Here is a 9,340-nt window from a genome sequence, read left to right as displayed (position 1 = left end):
TCTCAGCATCATAAAAAGAGTGAGCACAGAACAACGCAATTGTTTATTTGTTTTGTCGTGATAAAATCTTGCTATGTATTCCAATCTGGCCTTGAACTCACCGTCCTCAAACCTCAGCCTTCTAGGTTCTGGGATTTTACGTATGTATCTCCACACTACTACAAGAAGATATTTTGAAAAACAGAGTATATTCATATACCCAACTTTTACCTTAATGTTTTTGAAAGTTGTTCACCTTTAGCTCATTTCCAGCTGGAATCATGGAGGCCATATCAGAGAAGAAAAAGAAGGTTCCTGATGTGCCAGAAACCTGTAAGTAAAAGGGAAGAAATTTCACAGAGTTGAAGGTAAAACGCCCGAGAAAGAAGTTTCCCCTGAAGACGCTTTGGAAGGCAAGGAGGAAGCTTATCTATGAAAAGGCTAAGAAGCATCACAAGGCAAATGTGCAGAACTGAGAAGAAAATGCCAAGGATGGCAAGAAAAGCTGCCTGCAGTAACAAACTGGTATTTGTCATCAGAATCGGGCATCAGAGGTGCCAGCCCACAGGTCCACAGTGTTGGTGCAGCTTCTTTGCCTGCACCAGATAGTCAAGGTCATCATTGTTAAGCTCAGCAAGACTTCAGTTAACATGCAGAGGGTTGTGGAACCATATGTCGAGCATGGGGGTATCCCAACCTGAAGTCCGAAATGAGCTTCTCTACAGGCATGGTTATGGCAAAATTAAAAGAGGCACATTGCCTCGTCAGATAACTATTTGATTGCTTAGTCTCTTGGTAAATAGGGCATGGAGTGCCTGGTCCACAAGGTCTGTACTGTGGGGAACCACTTCAAGGAAGCAAATTCCTGTGGCCCTTCAAAGTGTCTTCTCCATGAGGTGACATGGAGAAGACAACCCGTTTTGTGGAAAGTGAGGATGCTGGCAACAGGAAAGAGCAGATCAGCAGGCTCATTAGATGGATAAATCGGGTGTCTCCTATGGTATTTTGGCTACTGACTGTTCTTGCAGAAGACCCAGGTTTGAATCCCAGCACCCACATTGCAGCTAACAACTGTCTCTAACGCCAATTCCAGGGGATCTGAGAGCCTCTTCTGTCCTCCTCGGGCACTGCATGACACGGGTGCACTTACCTACATACAGGCATGACACTCATATACATAAAATAAAATAAATAAAATTTTTAAAAAATGTTCATTGTTTAGTAGTTTTGTTGCTAATCTTTTTTTTTAATTTTTACAAAAACTTGATTGAGAATTTCATACATGCATATAAGGTGTTTTGATCAAATCCATGCCCACTCCCTCCCCATTCCCCCCTCTGAAGAAGTAACTCTAAAATCTTTAAAGGATTAGATACAAGCTCCCAAATACTTTTGACATTTTTGGCCTTTGGAACAGGGTATGTTGTTAACAGGCCCAGAGGAGGTCATAATGATGGTAGTTATTTCATGAAGAAGGGACTGCTGTATAGCATCATCTTATCTTAATGAAGGACCTGGAATTTAAGAGGATTTGGAGCTAGGTGCCACATATGAGGGAGAACAAAAGTTGGTTGTTTTTCTGAGTCTGTGTTACTTAACTTAGTATAACAGTTTCTAGATCCATCCATTTACCTGAAAATTTCATTATTTCATCTTTCTTCACTGCTGAGTAAAACTCCATTGTATAATATACCACATTTTTCTTAACCACTCCTCAGTTGAGGTGCACTTAGGTTACTCCCATTGCTTAACTATTGTGAAAAGAGCAGCAACAAATGGTTGTACAAGTATCTCTACAATAGCATGAGTCCTTTGGGTATGTGCCAAGGAGTGGTATTAACAGGGTCATATGGTAGGTTCACTTTTAGTTTTTTTAAGAGTTCTCCACACTTTTTTCCATAGAGGCTGCGCAACTTTGCAATCCCACCAGCAGTGAATGAGTGTTCCCCTTTCTCCACATCCTTGTCAGCATTTGGTATCATTTGTTCTCTTGATCCTAGCCAATCTGATTGGGGTAAGGTGATACCTTAGTGTGGTTTTAGTTTGCATTTCCCTAATTACTGACCTTAGTTCCTGAGCAACTTCTGTCTGGTTTAGAAAATCTTTTCCTACACCCTTGTCCTGTAAGTTATTGCCAATATTTTCTTCTGATAGTTTCAGGGTTTCTAGTTTCACATTGAGGTCTTTGATCCATTTGGAGTTGACTTTTTTGCAAGGCAAAAGATAAGGATCCAGTTTCATACTTCTACTTTTTAATTGGGTCATTTGGTTTCTCAGTTCTTTGTTTTTTGAGTTCTTTATGTATACTGAATGTTAAACCTCCGCCAGATGTGTCATTGGTGAAGTTTTTTTTTTTCCCACTCTGACTACAACCTTTGTCAAATATCAGGTGGCTGAAATAGTGTATACTCAGGTTTGGATCTTCAATGATGTTCCATTGATCTATGTGTCTGTTTTTGCTCCAATACCATGCTGTTTTTATGATTATGGCTCTGTAGTATCCTTTAGCTCTGGTATAGTAATCCCCCCAGTGTTGCTCTTTGTGCTCAGGGTTGCTTTGGCTATCTGGGGTCTTTTGTGCCTCCATATGAATTTAAGGATGTGTTTTTCTAATTCTGTGAAGTATGTCATGGGGATTTTGATTGGGATTGCATTGAATCTATATATCACTTTTGGTAGGATGGTTATTTTAACGATATTAATTCTTCCAATCCATGAGCATGGAAGGTCCTCCCATCTCCTGGTGTCTTCCTCAATCTCTCCCTTTGATTTAAAATTTTCAGTGGTAGAGGTCTTTGGTGTCTTTCATTATATTTATTCCAAGATATTTTAATATTTTTGCAGCAATTGTGAATGGGAGCATTTCCCTGTATTCTTTCTCCAATTGCTTGTTATTGGTATATAGAGAGGCTACTGGGTTTTGTACATTGATTTTATGACCTGCCACTATACTGAAAGTGTTGATCAGTTCTAGGAGTTTTCTGGTGGAACTTTTGGAATCTCTTAGGTATAGTATCATATCATCTGCAAAAAGTGATAGTTTGACCTCTTCTTTTCCGATTAGTTCTCCTTTAATTTCCTTCTCCTCTCTTATTGATCCTTTAAAGATTTAAAATTTTCATTGTAGAGGTCTTTGGTGTCTTTGGTCAGATTTATTCCAAGATATTTTAATTTTTTGCAGCAATTGTGAATGGGAGCATTTCCCTGTACTCTTTCTTCCATTGTTTTTAATTGGTATATAGAAAGGCTACAGATTTTTGTAGATTGATTTTTATAATCTGCCACTTCACTGAAAGTGTTGATCAGTTCTAGGAGTTTTCTGGTGGAACTTTTGGGATCTCTTAGGTATAGTATCATATCATCTGCAAAAAGTGATAGTTTGACCTCTTCTTTTCCAATTAGTACTCCTTTAATTTCCTTCTCCTGTCTTATTGCTCTAGCAAGAGTTTCAAGCACTATGTTGAAAAAGAGTGGAGATAGTGGACATCCTTGTCTGGTTCCTGATTTTAATGGGAATGCTTCCACTTTTTCTCCATTCAGAATGATATTGGCTGTGGGTTTATGGTATATAGCTTTAATTATGTTGAGATATGTTCCCTCCATTCCAATTCCCTCTAGGACTTTGAACATAAATGCATGTTGAATTTTGTCAAAGAGATGACAATGTGGTTTTGTCTTTGAGTACATTTATATGATTAATGATGCTTATTGACTTGCATATATTGAACCAGTCCTGCATCTCTGGGATAAAACCTACTTGATCATGGTGAATAATCTTTTTGATGTGTATCTGTATGTGGTTTGCAAGTATTTTGTTGAGAATTTTTGCATCTATGTTCATTAAGGATATGGGTCTATAATTTTCTTTTTTGGTTTTATCTTCACCCAATTTGGATATTAGAGTGATGCTGGCTTCATAGAAGGAATTTAGGAGTTCTCCCTCTGTTTCTATTGTTTTGAATACTTTAAGTAGTACCGGTTGGAGGTCTTCTTTAAATGTCTGGTAGAATTCTTCTGTAAATCCATCTTGGCCTGGGTTTTTTTTAGTTGGGAGGCTTTGTATTACTGTTTCGATTTCCTTATATGTTATGGGTCGGTTTAAACTGTTGATCTCTTCTTGGTTTAACTTTTGAGGTTCACATGATTTCATCTATCCATCCATTTCTTTTATCCTTTCAGATTTAGTAGTGTATAGGTTTTATTTCCTTTTAATGGTTTGGATCTTTTGGGTGTTTGTTGTGATGTTTCCCCTTTCGTTTCTGATTTTGTTGATTTGGATTTGCTCTTTTTTTCTTTTGGTTAACTGAGCTAAGGGTTTGTCTATCTTGTTTAGCTTTTCGAAGAACCAGCTCTTATATTCATTGATTCTTTGTATTATTTTCTTTGTTTCTATTTCATTAATTTCTGCTCTGGTTTTTGCTATTTCTTCCTTCTGCTGGGTTTGGGTTTCATTTGTTCTTGCCTTTCCAGTGCCTTGAGTTGCAGTGTTAGGTCATTTATTTGGGCTCTTTCCAATTTTTTAATGTAGGCACTTAGAGCTATAAACTTCCATCTTAGGACCAATTTTATGTGTCCCAGAGGTTGTGTTGTGTTGTATTGTTATTTTTGTTGAATTCCAGGAATTCTTTTAGTTCTTTCTTAATTTCTCCTTTGACCCACTCATTGTTTAGGAGTGTGTTTTTCAATTGCCATGAGTTCATATACTGACTAGGGCTTTGTCCAGTGTTGATTTTTTAGCTTTATTGCTTTGGTTCTGATAGAGTTCATGGAATTATTTCAATATTTTTGTATTTGTGCAGGTTTGTTTTGTGGCCAAGTATGTGGTCAATTTTTGAAAAACTTCCATGAGGTGCTGAGTAGAAAGTGTATTCTTTGGTGTTTGGGTGGAATAATCGAAAGATGTCTGTTAGGTCCATTTGATGTATGGTATCATTTAATTCAGATGTCTCTGTTTATTCTTTGCCTAGTTGACCTGTCTAATGGAGACAGTGGGGTACTGAAGTCACGTACTATTACTGAGTTGGGGTCAATCTGTGTCTTAAAGTGCTGTAGTGTTGTTTTTATGAATTTGGGTGCACCAGAATTTGGTGCATATATGTTAAGGATTGTAATATCTTCTTGGTTAACTGTTCCTTTGATCAGAACCAAGTGATCCTCCTTATCTCTTCTGATTAGTTTTACTTTGAAGTCTATTTTGTCAGATATTAGGATTGCAACCCCTGCTTGTTTCTTAGTTCCATTTGCTTGTAATATTTTTTTCCATCCTTTTACCTTAAGGTAGTGCCTCTCCTTGAAGGTGAGATGTGTTTCTACAGACAGCAACGAGATCTTGTTTCTTAACCCATTTGCTTAGCCTGTGTCTTTTGACTGGGGAGCTCAGTCCATTGATATTTAAGGTTATTATTGAAAGGTGTGTGTTGGTTGCCATCCTTTCGATTGTTGTTTATGTTCTCTGTGTAATTTTGTGTTTCCTAGATTATATCTTTATTTATTTTCTTTCATTGCCCCTAGGGTATAGTTGTTCTCTCCCTGCTGTCTGTATTTCTTCAAGTATTTTTGAAGAGCTTGTTTTGTGGACATGTATTCCTTCAGGCTATACATGTCATGGAGGATTTTTCTTTCCCCCTCAACTATAATAGTCATTTTTGCTGGGTATAGTATTCTGAGCTCGCAACTGTTGTCATGCAGAACTGAAAACACCTTGGTTCAGGCTCTTCTGGATTTCATAGCTTGCATTGATAATTTAGCTGTAACACTGATGGGCTTTCCATTGTATGTGACTTGTTTTTCTTTTTGCTGCTTTCAATATTCTCTTTGTTCTGTACATTTAGTTTTTTTTTTTTACTATGATATGTTGTGCTGAGTTTCTTTTCTGATCTTGTCTATGTGCTTCCTATATTTGCATGGGGATGTCTTTCCTTAATTTCAGGAAATTCTCTTCTACAATCCTGTTTAAGATCTGGTCAACACCATTAACCTGAAATTCTTCTCCTTCCTCTATGCCTATGATCCATAGATTTGGTCTTTTCATGGTGTCCCACATCTCTTGTATATTCCATTCTTGTGTTTTTTAAAATTTTCCATACTCTCTGCTTGAGTGGTCCAATTCTTCAACTATATCCTCCAGTGTTCATATTCTGTTTCCATTTCATTCATTCTAGAGGTGAGGCTTTTCCTGTTGTTTCAAGTTGGCTTATTGAGTTTTGCACTTCCTTCTTCAATTCTGCCTGAGTTTTCTTCAATGTTTCTATCTCTTTTGTGAATACATTTGGAAGTTTATCCCTCTCTTCTTTTAGCTCTTTGATTTGTTTCTTCATATGTTCTTTAAGTTCGTTGAATTCCTTGATCATGTTTATGACTGTTCTTTTAAATTCAGTGTCCTGGGCTATCTCTAGGGGGGGTTCTCCTTGTAGAACTCTTCTATGGGATTGGTGGGGTTTGGTGGGGACATAGTGTTTTGGCTTTCCATTTTATTATTCTTTCATTGTGGTTTTGGCATGTGAATTTCTTTTGTTGTTTATGATTCTGATATGAGAATTAAGTTGAAGTATGCTTCCGTTTGTAATATCTGGGTGCCTAGATCCTTTCTTTATTGGTTATATAAAGCTGGTTGGTACAGGGTTCAGGTTCACTCAGATTTATTTTGGAGGCAACTGATGGCATCAGATTAGCTATTCAGGGGTACCCACAGAAGCCCAATTCAGGTTCCAGTCAGGTACACTCAGGCTTCCTTCACCACGGGGAGGTAGGATCCAGGCTCTCTCAGGCAGTTCCATGCAGTTGTCAACCCTATGCCAGACAGAGGCCAGAAGGGGGCCAGAACTCCACACTCTCTGGAGGTCTGCTGAGCTTCGAGTCGCTACCCTGATGGAAGTCCGAACCCACCTTCTCAGGCTGTCTATTAGGATTTCAGCCTTAGCCTACCAAAGCCAGATCTGCCCTGGGGCCTTGGGAAGGGCCTCACAAAATCCCAGGTAAGGGGATGGTATGGCACAATTAGGGGAAATTTACCATCACGTGGACACAGGTTCCGGGGCTTTCAGGCTGTCCCCTGGGTCCTCAGGCCCTCTGGTAGTTGGAGGCCAGAGGGAGGCCAGACCCTGGCACTCTCTGGCAGTCTGCTGAGCGCTGAGCCGCTACCCCGATGGAGGTCCAAACCCACCCTCCTGTTGATAATCTTTTATCAATTCCAATTTATAGTTTTAATTTACATGATATAAAAACAGTGTATTAATATATGTATATTAACCCACGTTCTCAGAAGAATAGGACTGAATGCTGCTTTGCATATATTGAATGTACCTATGTATGTTTCTATACATGTATATTATAAATGGAGCTTTATTAGCTTATTTGATAGGAGGATAGATAGTTCAACAATCCACACCAAAGGGGCTGAAACCCTGATTGGCAGCTGTTCAGTCCAAGAAGCAGAAAGTCTTAAGAGTCCCACTCAATGTTGAAGTCCTAAAAGTTCCCTGGAGTTTTTGGTGTTGTCACATTTGGAAAGACCAAAATAGCTGCAGTCTGTGGATGATGGAGCAGTGGTGAATACACTTGCTCAGGGAGAATAGAACACACATGCCTTCACCGTCTTCTTCTTCTCCCAGTGTTCCCTATCTGGATCTCAAAAACTATTGGATGGTGCTGCCCACATTCCCAGTAGGCAATACACCTATTAGTCATGGTCCCACATCAACTTTCTCTGGAAACGGCCTTATAGACACACTCAGAAGTCTCTCTCTCTCTTTCTCTCTTTCTTTCTTTCTCTCTCTCTCTCTCTCTCTCCTCTCTCATTCTATATCCACTAGGAATCTTGGAATATATCCCCTATGGGTAATGCAACACTACCATATTCATCCATTTCATACCATCATCCAAACATAAACATGTGAGTCCAAAATCCCACCCAGCCCCCATTTCTCACAGCTGTTTTATCTTCAGATTTCAGCTGGCAATATCAACATAGCCCATTTAAAGGCATTATCAACAAGCCTTTTCTGATGTTCTCTTTGTCCTAAACTCAAAGGAACCATCTCGGTGAGATTAGTTCCTAAGCGGCTCTAGCATTTTATAAGAGATGCCACATTCCCTTATCTAAAGTGCATATTTGGAAAGCCTGCCCTGTTCTTGTATCATATGGCATGCCATTTGGTGTTTATGACCATCATGCTGGAGTTACCAGCATATGGGGAACTCACCCACTCTGAATACTAAGCTTATCCAATCTCTTTCCCAGAGCCAACATGAGAAATAACTAATAAAAATGATTACAATAATAGAGGGTGATATGAATGCCAAATGCAATAGTAATTCTTCATTCTGAAGTTTTTTTTTAACACTTCATCTCCACCAACATCATAAAAAGAGGGGAGCGGAAGGCAAAATCTAGTACATAAATAATTAGGAATATTTCAAATCCTTCTGTTAAAGGTTAAGATTCACTATTGGGGTCACCTTGAAGATGAGATGAAGTTTCAGGATAGTTGAACTAGAAATTGTATGACCCTTCCTAAGACCTCTTTGAATTTCTGCATTTTCCCCCAAACAGCAATAAAAATAACATAAAAAAATACAGGAACAATACAACTGTATCAGACACAGATGGCTGTTTTATCAAGCAGAGGCAATTTTTATCATTCTTAAAAGCTTTTGTTTTTGTAAAGGAAAGAAAATGGAACATATTTCTTTGCTTTTGTTTTTAAAAGAGGAAAAAGCATATGTTTTTTAATTTGAAATGGAGTATTAATGGGGTTATCTCCTGAGCATTGCTGCGCTACAGTGAATTGGAGAAAATGCATTTACTTGCAAGCTTTCTGGTAAATTCTCTGACTTAGAGAGTTACTGCCATATTATATCAACCTAGGGCTCCAAAACAATGCTGTACACAGCCTGAGAGTTAATTTCCTGAGCCTCTTTTACTAGATGATCTTGTTTTCTTTGTTTATATTATTGATTTAGGGAAAATCATTCAGTGAAAACTGAGTGTTTTCCTAAACGAGAAGGTGATAATATATGGCAAGAGATGGGGAGGGATACAGTGCAACTGGGACAATAAAACCTTGTGTCTGTACTGAAATTTATGGCTTGCATTATCCTATTTGAACCTCACCATATACCTGAGAATTATGGGGATACAGACAATCACACCAATTTTATAGTTTGGAAGTGAAAACATGTGGAGTTTAATTGGCTTTCCTGTGGCGCCCTCAGCCTATACCATCAGTAATTGAACCCGCACTTGAAGATTCACCAGTCAGTCAATCTAATGTTTCTTCAGCACAAAGCTGTTTCTAGATTAAACATCAGCCAAGCCATTCAGAGTCATTTATAGAACACCTACTGGCTTTGGAGTGAAAAC

At 38.5% G+C, this 9,340-nt stretch overlaps 1 pseudogene; it reads left to right on the top strand.

Annotated features, from left to right (window-relative positions):
* Positions 1-260: 260 nt before the first annotated feature.
* Positions 261-1,450, top strand: LOC103734548 (annotated as a pseudogene).
* Positions 1,451-9,340: the final 7,890 nt, after the last annotated feature.

Source organism: Nannospalax galili, unplaced genomic scaffold, assembly GCF_000622305.1.
Source record: "Nannospalax galili isolate Female #2095 unplaced genomic scaffold, S.galili_v1.0 scaffold34, whole genome shotgun sequence".
NCBI lineage: Eukaryota > Metazoa > Chordata > Mammalia > Rodentia > Spalacidae > Nannospalax > Nannospalax galili.
The sequence above is the reverse complement of the archived record's forward strand: the minus strand, read 5'-3'. Positions and strand labels throughout refer to the sequence as shown.